At 44.2% G+C, this 13,162-nt stretch overlaps 1 protein-coding gene across 5 annotated transcripts in view; it reads left to right on the plus strand.

The window, feature by feature from the left end:
- Nucleotides 1–855: 855 nt before the first annotated feature.
- The window catches only part of Trim26 (tripartite motif containing 26), a 30,829-nt gene continuing 18,522 nt past the window's right edge, over nt 856–13,162 (plus strand). For 2 of the 5 annotated variants that reach the window (XM_021735601.3, XM_013364558.4), the window contains exon 1: nt 1,506–1,658. The gene's annotated coding sequence lies outside the window, so the exon portion shown is untranslated. Of the gene's footprint in view, nt 1,013–1,500; nt 1,659–11,845; nt 11,991–13,162 lie in introns of those variants that run through there. The other 3 variants (XM_021735602.3, XM_078020409.1, XM_021735603.3) reach the window with 3 other exon arrangements.

Genomic DNA, 13,162 nt, shown 5'->3' on the forward strand with positions numbered 1-13,162 from the left:
GCCAGCCCTCTCCCACCCCCAGGCCCTGCAGAGGTCTTCCATGCCCCTCCCTCCAAGTGTGCTGGAAAGGTATCAGAGAATTTAAGTCGGGGTGAAGAAAAAAAAGGGTGTGTGTGGAAAGACCACAAAGGGCTGGACCAGTGGACTGAGCAAGTTAAGTACCTCCTAGGATTCTGGGAGAGAACAGCTTAGTAGCATGATGTTATTTGAAGAGCATTTCAAACACACTTTCTTCCCACAACCCTGCAAGAGCAGGTAGCAGGTGGGTGTAGAATGTGTTGACACCATATCCAGAGCATAGGCCTGCCAGAGTTGTGTCCCATCTCCTCTTCCATTCATTCCAAATTTCCTCGCTCTCAGCAGCAGATGGGTGGAGGCTGGATGGGTTTTAGGGTTTAGGACCCTAGGATCACCAGGTCATGAAAATTCCCCACCCCAACACCTGCAACGCAGCGACTACGCCGCCTAGATGGGCCCGCACCTCTGTCTAGATCCCACCCTTAGGATCTGGGAACTGGCGGACAGCAGAACCTCAACGCCTCTTCCCAGCTTCTCCCAGCTCCGTGCCATTACTGAATGTAACAACCTCCCAGCTGCCGGGCAGTCTAGGGTATTTTCACGCAGCAGTGCCTGGGATATGGCGACGTCAGCACAGGGGATGGCCTTGCCGTGAGACCAGGTGCAGCGATTGCAGGCAGAGCAGGAAACCAGCATAGGCTGAGAAAACGGGATGCTTCGTCGTGGTTAGCTTCCTGGGCCGTGGGCTGCTGGGACGCGCCGAAGCCTCTTGGAAACCTCGCCACCAAGGTCCCTGGGAACCCTGGGAACCCGAGTCCCCGTCCACTTTGCGGGTTTTGTAGTTTCTAAATTCAGCGCGCAAGAACGGAAACAGTCCCACTGAGCCGGGCTAGGCCCCTATGCTCACAGAACCTCAGCTTTCTTTCCTGTCGGATGGGGACAGTGCCTGCCTTGCAGGAGGATATTTTACATACAGCGACTCACTTCGGAAATGGTAGTTAATTTTTATAAATAGTCCCCTGAGAATATTTGCCTGTTAAGATTCTGTCTTGTCCTGGAAACAAATTTAGGTCACGTTGAGAAGAGGGAGTCGTTTAATGGTGAGCCTTGGCGAGCGCCACTTCGCATTAAAGCCGCCGGCGACCCTGAACCCGTGCAAGGAGATCGGGAAGTGGGGACGTCTCGGGAAGACCAGGAAGGGATTATAGAACCCGAGTCCTACACGGGTGCTTCACTGGGCCTCATAAGTTAACTCCCTTAAAGCTTGTAACTGTATCCGCAGGCACCAAACTTGGGCTGCGGATCTGACCAGTCTCTGCCCTTCCGTTTTCAGTTTCCTTTTCTCGGGCCCTGCTGCCCCACCCCCCGGCCCTTGCTGCCCCACCCCCCGGCCCCTGCCTGGGGATTTGCCCGGTGATCAGTGACGTCAAGTAGACTAAAGTTCCCATTGGAGGGCGGAGTTCAGCAGGGGCCAATCCCGGGGCTGGTCGGGGAGAAATCTCGGCGGAGGGCACCGAGTAGCCGGGAGATTACGGGGCGGGGACGCGCTGTCGCGCTGGTTGCTCGAGCCTGAGTCGGACCCGGAACAGACCGGTGCGGGAGAGAAGCGACCCGGGCCCTCGATTTGCGGCTCGGGACTGGTGAGTAAGGGGCATCCGAAGAGAAATGCCGTGAAACAGCAGTCTTACACACGCGCCCCCGGCTTGGGGTGACTGAATGCGGCCGCAGGGCCCTGGGACAGAACCCGGCCTGGCCGCCGGGCGGGCTGGGTAGGGGGTCGAGTTCGTTGCGTCTCTCTGCCAACCGAATCCTTCCTGCTTGCTTGACCCTTCATTCGCCCTTCCTCGTCAGTCTTTCAAGCTTTCCGAGTCCAGCTCAGACTCTAATCCCTTGTAGTCCCCTGGGCTAGAAGTAAGCGGGACCCGGATGAAGGTCTGGTGGCTTGGAGCCGTGTAGATAGATAGCCATTCCAGCCATTCCGACTCCATGACCAAAGTTAGGTTTCCTTTCCTTTCTTCTTCTTTGGGTCAGCGTAAACCAGTTTCACCTCATACACTTGGAGCTGTATATTTTCCCTGCTAATTTTTTCTCTGTTTAGCCTTAGGAAAAAAAAAGTATATTAATTTAACCTTAAGGAATAAATAGGAGGGAAACATTTCAGAATTCCCAGTAGATTCCAGATTTTGACACCACAACCATTTGTGTGTGCTTCAAAAGAGGGGAGAATGACATTCATTCGTTCATGCATGCCTGAACCTCCTGTTTAACTGTTAGCTGAAATCATAATCCCTAACATGTTTTTTCCCCAACTTTAAAAAAAAATCACGTTTTCTAAATATAGATTTTTTAAATGTTTCAAAATTACAGTTTTCTTTTTTTTCGTAGACATTATTTTTTAGATTTAAGAAAAAAAATGAGAAGATAGTCTAGAGCTACCATATACCCCAAACATTTTACCCCTTAACGTCTTACATTAGTCTGGTACATTTGATGCAAATAATGAAGCAATATTGGTACATTATTGTTGACCAAAGTCCATAGTGTATTCAGATTTGCTTTTTTGCCTGAATACTTTTCTGTTTGATGATCCCATCTGTGTTAACATATTTTATTGTTGTCATGACTCTTTGGTTGTGTCAGTTACTCAGACTTCGTTTTGATGACCTTTGATGCATTTTCCTTCACTGTAAGAAATACGTGAGATAATTAACTTATAAAGAGAGAAAGTTTATTTTGGCTCACAGTTTTGGAGATTTCAGTCATGATTTATTGATCTCTGTTCTCCTCACTTCATGGCCAGAGAACCAAAAAGAAGAGAAAGAGAGGAAGAAACTGGGGTCCCTTCTAAGGCATACCCTCCCCCCACTCACGATGTAAAGACCTTCCACTGGGCCCCTACCTCTCAAAAGTTTCTACCACCTCCTGTGGTGCCAAGGGCAAGCCTTTAACACATGGACCTTTGGGGTATACCTATATATAGCCAAACTGTAGCAAATGGATATGTATATTTTAGGGTGACCCTCTGTTGGAATTTGCCTGTTGTTTTTCTCCTAAGACTGGTCTTATGGGTTATTTGAAGGAAAACCACAAAGTAGATTTCCATATTCATCACATCATTTCAAGGGTTTTATGATCTCTTCATGATTTATGACTTGATGCTGATCTTGATTACCTGACTGAGAGGTTTCTTCACTATAAAGTTACAGACTCTTATTTTCTCCCCTTTGTGTACTGTATTCTTGGAAGGAAGTCATTAAGTACACTCCTCAGGTAGGGAGTGGGGGGGTGAATGATCCTCCTCCTTGAGGGCAAGTATCTCCATATATTATTTGTAATTCTGTACAAGGGAGATTGATCTCCTCTTCCCTACTTAGTGATTTATTCAATCATTTATTTATATCATTATGGGCTCAGATATTTATTTTATGCTTTGGGTTATAATCCAGTACTACTTTATTCTGTTGCATAATTATTAGAGCTTTGGCCATTGAAATCTCTTTCAAGTTGGCTTCTCTGCGTCTCCTGTTTTAATAATGCTCTTTTGCTATTGAAAACACTTTTACTTATGTGACCTCTCTTGAACCTCAGACAGCTGGTAAACTTAGCAAAACATTTCCCCATGTTAAGAGGTAAGGAAACTGAATCCTGGGGGCAGTAGGTGACTTCTTAGATGTCACTTCCTGCAAGGGAATAACAGGCTGAACTTAGACTAGGTTCAACCACCATAAAAGACACTATAGCCAAGTGGCACACACCTGTAATCCCAGGAGCTCTGGAGGCAGAGACAGGAGGATTTCAAGTTCAAAGCTAGCCTCAGCAATGTCAAGGCGCTAAGCAAGTCAGTGAGACCCTAACTCTAAGTAAAATATAAAATAGGGCTGGGGATGTTGCTCAGTGGTCAAGTGCCCCTGAGTTCAATACTTGTACCCCCTCCCCCAAAAAAGAAACTGCAGACCTCAGATAGAGCATCCAGGGCGATTTCAGACTTAGACCCCCAGGATCAAAATAATAAAAAAAAAAAAAATGAGAAGTTGTTTTGTAAACAAAGGCTTAATTTGACTGTCATCCAAGATGAATTAAAATTTGCCAGCTTATTGACTCCCCCCATATCCCCCAAAATATGTGTGTGTGTGTGTGTGTGTGTGTAGGCCCAGGAGACCTGAGTGATATTTATGGCCAAGAATATCTCTTAGTCTGTTATGAAGCAAGTTTGTAAAGTGGAAAGGGAGAGTGTGATGAAAGCTGGGGAGAATGGAGAAGTAGTGGGGCTCTGAGTCTGGTGACACATTAATTTCACAAACATTTATAGACACTGCTTTCACTACTTTGTGCCATATACTGGAAATAAAAAGATCAGTGAGACATGACCCTTGGGTTCATATTCTTATTGGGTAAGAAGAGGGGTAAAAATACCAAGTATGAGGCAGTGTGATAGTATTATCATAGAAATACAGTGCGTCCAGAACTGCAGGAGGTAACTGAGGGAGGAGAACAGGAAGGAGCTCATAGATAAGGGAACCAATCCTGTTTAAGCCTTCAAGGCTGAGCTCTGCCTGAGAGAACATGTAGGAGGGTAAGGAAGAAAGTGGGGAGTTGTAAAAGGGGCTGTCTTTCCTATACACGTAGTGGTCAGAGCATCAGGCAGGGTGAGGTAGGGTTGGGGGCTGGACTGGTAAGTTGGAACCAGATTGTGGAGTGCCTTGTATGTCCCGATATACAGTTTTAACCTTAGCTATGAGTTTTGAAGCATGAGAATGACAAGATCCTTGTGTAAGAAGGATGATGCTCTCAGCATTTTGTAGGAGATAGACCATATTTCACCAAATATGAGATGCCATATTATTTTATATGCCCTTAACTGAAAAAACATTTTGCCAGTTAAGTTTATGATATATCACTGAACACAACTAATATGAAATTGATGGTATGGGTGTCTCAACCTTGATGAAAAATAGTAACTCCTTTAACTGCTGGTTTAGATGTCTTTCTCCCCCTGATTATGAATGGTTAAAATATCTCTATTTCATTAACCCATATATGTTGAGTTCATTGGCTTCATTTGTGATCTTGAAACACTAGATATGATAAACTGGTCTTTTTCTGTCTAATAGAGAGATAGAAAAGATAGAAAGATAGGTTGCGAAAATCAGCACAAAAATATTAGTGTTTCTGAACCAAAGATTTTAGCTATGTTTATTCTGCTTTGGTTGCTTTTGATAAGAGCAATTACTGTGCTTATGTTGCTATTAAATTGTTGGTGTACCTGCCAAACCTTCATTTCAATTTGTTGTGTGCATGGCTTTTATATTCTCTGACCTCCATTTTTTTTCATGGGTTAGGGTTAGGACTAGTGAAGTCCAGAAAGATCAAGATTCTAGCCCTGGGCGACACAGCAGACATAGTTGCTGAGGCTGGGTAAAAATCCAGATGTTTTAGCTTTAGCCTAGGATTCTATGCAGGCCTTGGTTAGAAGGATTGGTAATGAGTGGAAGAAGATTCTCCCTGTTTCCTTATTCAGAATTCATGGGAGCTGTGGGGAGCGACCATGATGGCCGAGAGCAGGTTGGTGATCTGTTATGTCCTAGCAGGTTTGTTCAACCCTTGAAAGCTAGCCAGAGAACTGCTCCTTGGTCTATGTTTGTTGCAGATATATCGACTGCACAAGCTATTTGTGTATTTCAACCTAATAACCTTTATTATAATGTTGGATCAGACAGTATTCTGTTTTTGCAGAAGATAGACAAGTTCAAAGAAAGAAAAAATAGTTTGAGCATAGAGCTAGCTTGAGGTACAGACTGACAGGATTTGGAAAGATGCCTTCAGGATCTGATATCCTTCAGTTCATCATCTTGGGTGCCGCAGTCTGGCTGGGCACAAAATAACCGAGCCGCCAGCAGGCACTTGTAGGTTCAAATAGGAACTCCTTTATTGCCCCGAACTCCTGCAAACGCCAGTGCGCCACCCACATGCCAGTTTGCCACCCAGGCAGCCCTTCCAGGAACACCACACCACACCACAACCAGAACTTTCTCCTGGGACTTCCTTCGCCCTCCACCGGGCTCCACTGGGAATTCAAGGGGCGCCCTATTGCCTGACCGCAGGGGTCCATATACAACTGAATACAGCAGGGGTCCATATACAACTGAATACACAGCCTGTTTCAATCCAGCATCACCCAATCACAGCAGTTATACACAGCTTAACTTAATTATCATCATCTTAATGGCTCGCTGGCATCACCTCTCAACCACTCCTTCTAGTAATATGCCAGGAGCCATTCCGACTAGGCTGTGGCTCTCAACACTTGGGTTGGCTTTATTTTCAAAGAAACTAACCTTCTGATTAACAAGACTGTTTTAGTATCTTCAAACCAAGCTTATTTCTTGAATGTAAGAAACCACCAAAATCTCCCCTCCCCAACTGAGTCTCCTTTTGACTGGCTATTGAGTAGTCTTATTCTGCCCTAAAGCAACTAGGGGTGGGGTGTGTGTGTGTGTGTGTGTGTGTGTGTGTGTGTGTGTGTGTCTAACAGGCCTTAAGATTTGTCACCTTTGAACTGAGGGAGAGCTTTATCCTAAGCACAGGATCCCCAGAAAGGAATTGAATGAAGTTACTTACCAAAGGAAGGAAGAATGGAATCTGAGTGGGTCCCTCCCCTCCCCTCAAAGATAAACATTTATAATGCTTACTAGTTGGGTCAATGAATTCAATATCTTTTGCTGCTATAGGATTCCTATTATTGGGCTTCTCTCATGTTGTTTCTTTTTATATTTTTACTGTTAAAAACATACACATATGATGAGATTCTATTTCTGACCACCAGATTAGCAAAAACTTTAAAGTTGACAGTAACAGGTGCTGGCATAGCTATGGAGCACCTCAAATACACCAGTACTCTCACTTTGGTAACAGTTTGGTCTGTGCTGATCAAGCTGAGGATGTGTCCACTTGCAAGGGTGTTCTAGGACATGTGTACACATATATTCATGGGACCAGTGTTTATAATTGCCCAAAACTGAAAATAAACTCAGATGGCTAGAAGTAGATGGTGTTAAAGTTTATACAGCAGCACCAAAAGGTTTAAAAATTAGCTCATAGGGGCTGGGGATGTGGCTCAAGCGGTAGCGCGCTCGCCTGGCGTGCGTGCGGCCCGGGTTCGATCCTCAGCACCACATACCAACAAAGATGTTGTGTCCGCCAACTAAAAAAAATAAATATAAAAAATTCTCTCTCTCCTCTCTCCTCTCTCACTCTCTCTTTAAAAAAAAAAAAATTAGCTCATAGTCACATGATTGAGCCTCATCAAAATGATGTTGATTACCCCTCCCCCCAAAAAAATTACATGCTGTTAATATGATTCCATTCATTTGAGGCTCAAAACCAGGAAAAAGAAATTATACTGTTTATGAATGCATGTGTAGGTCTAAAACTAAAGAAAAGGGCAGGCACTATTATAATTTATTCCACCACAACTATTTTCTCACTTTCTTCTCTCCTGATTTCCGCACCTTTTTGGAGCCAAACCTTGGATACTGTGACCCATTGGTGCTATGCGACCCACTGTTCTCCCTTCTACAGGAAAAGAAGAAACCACCTTTCTCCTATCTTGCTGGAGAAAAAGGACAGAGACTAGGACTGCTTTCATTCCTTCAGCAGACACCTATCATCCGCCTTCTTTGCATCAGACATAATTGCATGGACTTTGTCTAGTGGCTTCTTTTGGGCAGGAGGGGTCAGGGTGTGTGTTGGGGATGGAACCCTGGCTAGGCAAATGTTCTACTGCTGAGCTACATCCCAAGCACCATTTTTCTTTTCTTTCTGGTATTAGGGATTGAACCCAGGGACACTTTACCAAGAAACCACCAAAATCCCCCCTCCCCAACTAAGTCTCCTTGTGACTGGCAGTTATGTAGTCATGTTCTGCCCTGAAGCAAACGAGGGGTGGGGTGTGTGTGTGTGTGTGTGTGTGTGTGTTTAACAGGCCTTAAGATTTGTCACCTTTGAACTGAGGGAGAGCTTTGATCTGCATCCTCAGTCCCTTTTATTTACTTATTTATTTTGAGACAGAGTCTTGCTAAGTTGCTTAGAGTCTCACTGAGTTGCTGAGGCTGACCTCGAAATTATGATCCTCCCAAATTGCTGGGATTGTAGGTGTGTGCCAGCATGGCTGGCCTAAGCAAAGGAATAGTATTTTTAAAATGTTGGGTTGGGACATGCAGTAGTACTTTAAGATATAGAGAGGGGTTTGTTTTAGCTGTGGGTCAAGATAAATTTGGAGGCAGGGAATGTCAGGAAGTGATCTGGGGACAAGAACTGGGCCTAGATTATCTGGGGCCTCCCAGAAGAATGGAAGGGAAGGAGAGGAGTTCGACTATCCCTGGAGCACCAGAGAGCCATTGAGGGGTTTCATCCAAGGGAGTTTACATAAGCATATTGACACTTTTAACACGTGGCAGGGTATGCTTGAGGGACAGAAGGAAAGCCAAAATGGCTGGAGCATTGAAAGTAAAGGAGAGAGGAGGTTTAAGTAAATTGAGACACCACTGAGAGTTTGATAATCCTCATTATTGGATCCAATTTCAGCTTTTAAAGGATCATTCAATTATATCACTAGTTATAAGCTCTGGAAGGGCAAGGACCTTGCCATTTTTGTTCTCTTCTGTAACCTCAGTGCCTGGCATATAGTAGGCACCCAGTAAATAACCTGTTAGCTGTTGAGTGAATCATGACATCCTCCTTTTTAAGCCTTCAGTGGCTTCCAGAGCTGTTAGGATTAAGTCCAGTCTTAATGTGGCTTGCATAATTTGTTCCTCCTTTTTCTCCACCTTCCCTCTGCTCAAATGCAGTGGCCTGCCCTGCCCACCCCTGGCTTTATTTGTACTCATAGCCTTGTACTCATAGCCATCCTTTCCCTCCATTCTTCTGTCTGTGAGGCTGTCCCTCCACATCACTTCTAGTGGTGAGGGAGGTTTCATTCTCCACACCCCAGAGTGTGGTGTGGGGCAGTGGAAGGAGTTCTGGGCAGGGAGGTGCATCTCCCACAAGCTCTGCCACTGAGCAAGCCAAGTCAAGCCAAGGCTCTGACCCTCACATTTCTCATCTTTAAATAAAGGGGTTCAGCTAGTGTCCCAGTCCTGACTAGACATTAGAATCAACTGGGAAGTTTTTGTTTTTTATTTTTAAATACCAAAGCCAGGCCCAGTTCTGACATTCTGACTCATGTGGTCTAGGTATGTGTTGAAGCCTCCTCCCCAGGTGATTTTTGTGTCATCTGGGCTGCAAACCATCCCACTAGAGGATAAAGGATTCCTTCTTCTTTCATTTATTTATTTATTTTTTTCTCCCCATGGTGCTAGTGATTGAACACAGGTCGTCAAGAATGCTAGGTAGGCGCCCCAAGATTACTTCTTATATTTTTGGGTGCACAGCACACAGATGACTTTTGGGAATATTGTAGGCAAAAGAGAGTTTGGTTCATGAGTCAACATAAGACAAATTTCTAGTCAACAAACACCTAGAACTTCCAATTTTCTCTTAGGCAGGATTGCCCAGTAGACTGGCTGCAAGACAAGGACACTTTAAAGCCTTGTCTCATCTACCTCCCAGCTGGTGGCTTCCTCTAACCCTGTGGGAATTGCTGCTGCTTGGAGCATTCTCAAAGCCTGGTCCTGGTGGTACATAGGGCCCACACTGCCTTAGGAGCGCCACTATTGCTTGGCCTATGGGAGAAAGTAAAACCCACATGGGACCACAGAAATGCACTGTCCAGGCACCAGGATCTCCTGGGGATAGCCTGGTGCTCAGTACTCAGCCACAACCAAGGTTATAAAATTTGGGTGCTAGGGTACAGCCACTCCTCTAGTTTGCACATCTAGATCATACTTGCTTTTTGCCCTGAATTCTTTTTTTTTCTTTTTCTTTTTTAATATTTGTAGGCAGCCAAAGGAAAGCAAAAGTTTTTGCCTTGAATTCTGTTCTTTCTTGGGTTACTTGAGGTGTCTTTTGAAAGCTTGCTTCTAGGAGAATTTACTTATTTTGCATTAAGAAATGGACCTTGATCTGGGGCCCCAAAAGCCCTTAAATGAGATTCCCACAGAGCATGGACTCTAAATGTTAAGATGACAGGAAGAAGAAGCTATTATTTGGAGGCCCTGAACCTGTGGTCTATATGCAAGGGTGCAAACCTAGGTCCTTCAGCCACAGATTACATATCTGGGATTAAGTGTTTTCTAGGGTACCTCTCTGGCTTCTAGGAACCCAAAGCAGCAGGATGCAGGGGGAAATGTGCTGGTATTAGGGTACAAGAAGCCATAGACTCTTGAGTGAGTGTTTAGCACTTTCAGGAGCAGAAGCTGGCTGCTGTTAAGAAGCACAGGGCTAGAGTTCTGACCCCTTTCCTTTGGAACTGGGCCCAGGCACAGGTGGAGGCAAAGAGTGCCAGTATCTGCCCACAAGGTGTGGACATTGACAGCAATGCTTTCCTCAGCTAGGTTTTAGTTCATAGTTTCCACATGCTGAAATGTACTGCCAGGAATTAATGTCAGCTCCTGCCAGTCTGTTGATTAGAATATCTACTTGTAGGACAGAACTGGATTGTGGAGAAAGGGGAACTCAGCCAAAGGTAGCAAGTGTCCTCAGTTCTGCCCATGAAGAGGGTGCCATGAAGTTGCAGACCTTAGTTTTTGAAGCATCATCTTCTTTTGGTAGAAGTGCATCTGGCTTGTAGCTTATTGAAGGGATATAAGAATGGTCCCACAGAAGTGATATGTGACCTCAGGTACAAAGTAATTCATGAAGTGACTTCCTTGGGATTTAAAGTTGTTTTGTGAGTAAAGGGAATGGAGGTAGACCACATTAGCTCTGAGTTGTGTTGTTTTGTTTTTCTGGCTCTACTCTTTTTTATGGTCTGCCCAAGATCCAAGGTGTAAAAGGGAGAGTAAAGGTTTTTGCCTTTTATTGTGGAAATTTGTGGAGATAATCAGAGAGAATATGCTGAAGGCACAATGATAAAAAGGTCAAAACCATAGAGGAATGTGGTGGTTGAGGGAAGAGTTTTTGGAGAGGATCTGACAGAACTGGGCATGGGGAAAAAAAGAAAAGCTTTTCTGGTTTGCCCATATTCTGTCATACCCAACCTCATTTCCTCTAGTTATGAAATATTGAGATCCTCCTTCCATCACTGAAAAGGAAAAACTGCTATCCAACAGGACTACCTTATGTAAAGCATGCAATAGTGATGGCTAGGGTACTTTCAGTCAGTATCAGCAGAATATGTGTCCCTTTTCTTCTGTCAGCACTACTCAGCTCACAAAGCCTTCAATGTAGATGACCTCATCAGAGCATCCTAACAAAGGAGCTGGCATTAGACCCCATTTTACAGTGTGCTTGGGTTGGGGAAAGAGTGTGATGAACTGGGCTGAGGTATTGGCAACAAACACTGCTTTCTAACCCTAATGTTCTTGGACAGGGTTGCTGAATCCATTGAGCCTCAGTTTCCTCACAAGAGGATCCTGAACATGAAATATTGTTCAGATGTATAATTGGCAGATACCATTGCCCAGAAGTTGTTGTCACCTGGTTATTTGGTCCCAGAGCCCAAACTTGAATCTGGATTGTTCAAACCTGGGATCTTATTTGTAAGTATTTAACAGTACCACAGTCTTTCAGTATACATTGCAGATAGAGTCGGTACAACGAAGCAGTAAGATTTGTGTCGGTCATCTTTTCAGTACTGTGATAAAATATCTGAAAAAATAAACTTAAAAGTAGGAAAGGTTTTTGTTTTGTTTTGTTTTTTCTTCACAGTTTCAGAGATTTCAATCCATGGTTGCTGTATTGGTCAGCTTGTTTGCCTCTGGGACCAAAAGATAATTTGTGGCTCTCAACAAATTTTAAAGGAAAAGTTTATTTGGGGATCACAGTTTCAGAGGTCTCTGTTCATAGATGACCAGCTCTATTGCTCTGTGCTTGAGGTAAGGCAAAACATCATAGCCAGTGGCTGTGGTGGAGGAATGCAGCTCAGGACATGACAGTTAGGAAGCAGAGTGAGAAACTCCACTCACCAGAGACAAAATGTATACCCCAAAGTCAAGCCCCCAATGACCCACCTCTTCCAGCTACACCCTATCCTGCCTATGGTTACCTCCTAGTTAGTCCCTATCATCAGATTAATGTACTGATTAGGTTACAACTCATAACCCAATAATTTCACCTCTAAATTTTCTTGCATTTTCTCATCCATGAGCTTTTGGGGAACACTCATATCTCAATCATACCAGTTTGGCTAGCTCCATTTTTTTCTGGGCTTCCTAGGCAACACATCATAGTGGAAGGGGGAGTATGGTGGATCAGACCTGCTCACCTTGTGGCAGGAGAGAGAAAGAGGGAGAGGGAGGGCTCAGGGACAGGATATAGTCCCCAAGGGCACATCCTCAAAGACCAGCTCCCTTCAATTAGGAACATTAGCTCTGAGTTGTTTTGTTTTGTTTTCCTGGCTGTACCCTTTTCCTGGCTCAACTTCTACCTCCTACAGTTTCCGCTACCTCCCCATAGTGCCACCAGCTGAGAACCAAGCCTCTAATACATGAGCTTTTGGGGACATTCCAGATTTAAATGTAACAAGATTGAAAACAAGAGTGGATCTGTTTCATTTGTCTAGTTAGGACAGACTCTGGAAGAAGAAGAAAAAAAGTTCTATACAATAACATTGTCTTCAATTCCATTGAATCCATTTGTTTGTTCAGCACATGTGTGTTGAGCTTTTGCAATGTTTCAGGCACTTTTATCTCTATTGCAATGATTTAAATATTTTTGTTAGTTTCAGCTAGAGGCTGGGTGTGGTGGCTCATGCCTGTAATTCTAGCAACTTGGGAGTCTTGAGGCAGGAGGATTTCAAGTTCAAGGCCAGTCCAAGAGAGTTAGTGAGGCCCTAAGCAACATAGTAATACTCTTTCTCAAAATAAAAAGAGCTGGAAGTATTACTTAGTGGTAGAGTGTCCCTAGGTTCAATCCCCATTGCCAAAAAAAGAATGTGATCAAATCTATAGATCCTTTCCCCAGAATATTTTTCTTTTTACTTTGTTTTGTTGAGCCATTTCAAATTGAGGGTTTTTTATGTTTGTTTGTTTGCTTGCTTGCTTTTTGT

The sequence above is a fragment of the Ictidomys tridecemlineatus genome, chromosome 8 (genome assembly GCF_052094955.1).
Source record: "Ictidomys tridecemlineatus isolate mIctTri1 chromosome 8, mIctTri1.hap1, whole genome shotgun sequence".
Classification (NCBI taxonomy): domain Eukaryota; kingdom Metazoa; phylum Chordata; class Mammalia; order Rodentia; family Sciuridae; genus Ictidomys; species Ictidomys tridecemlineatus.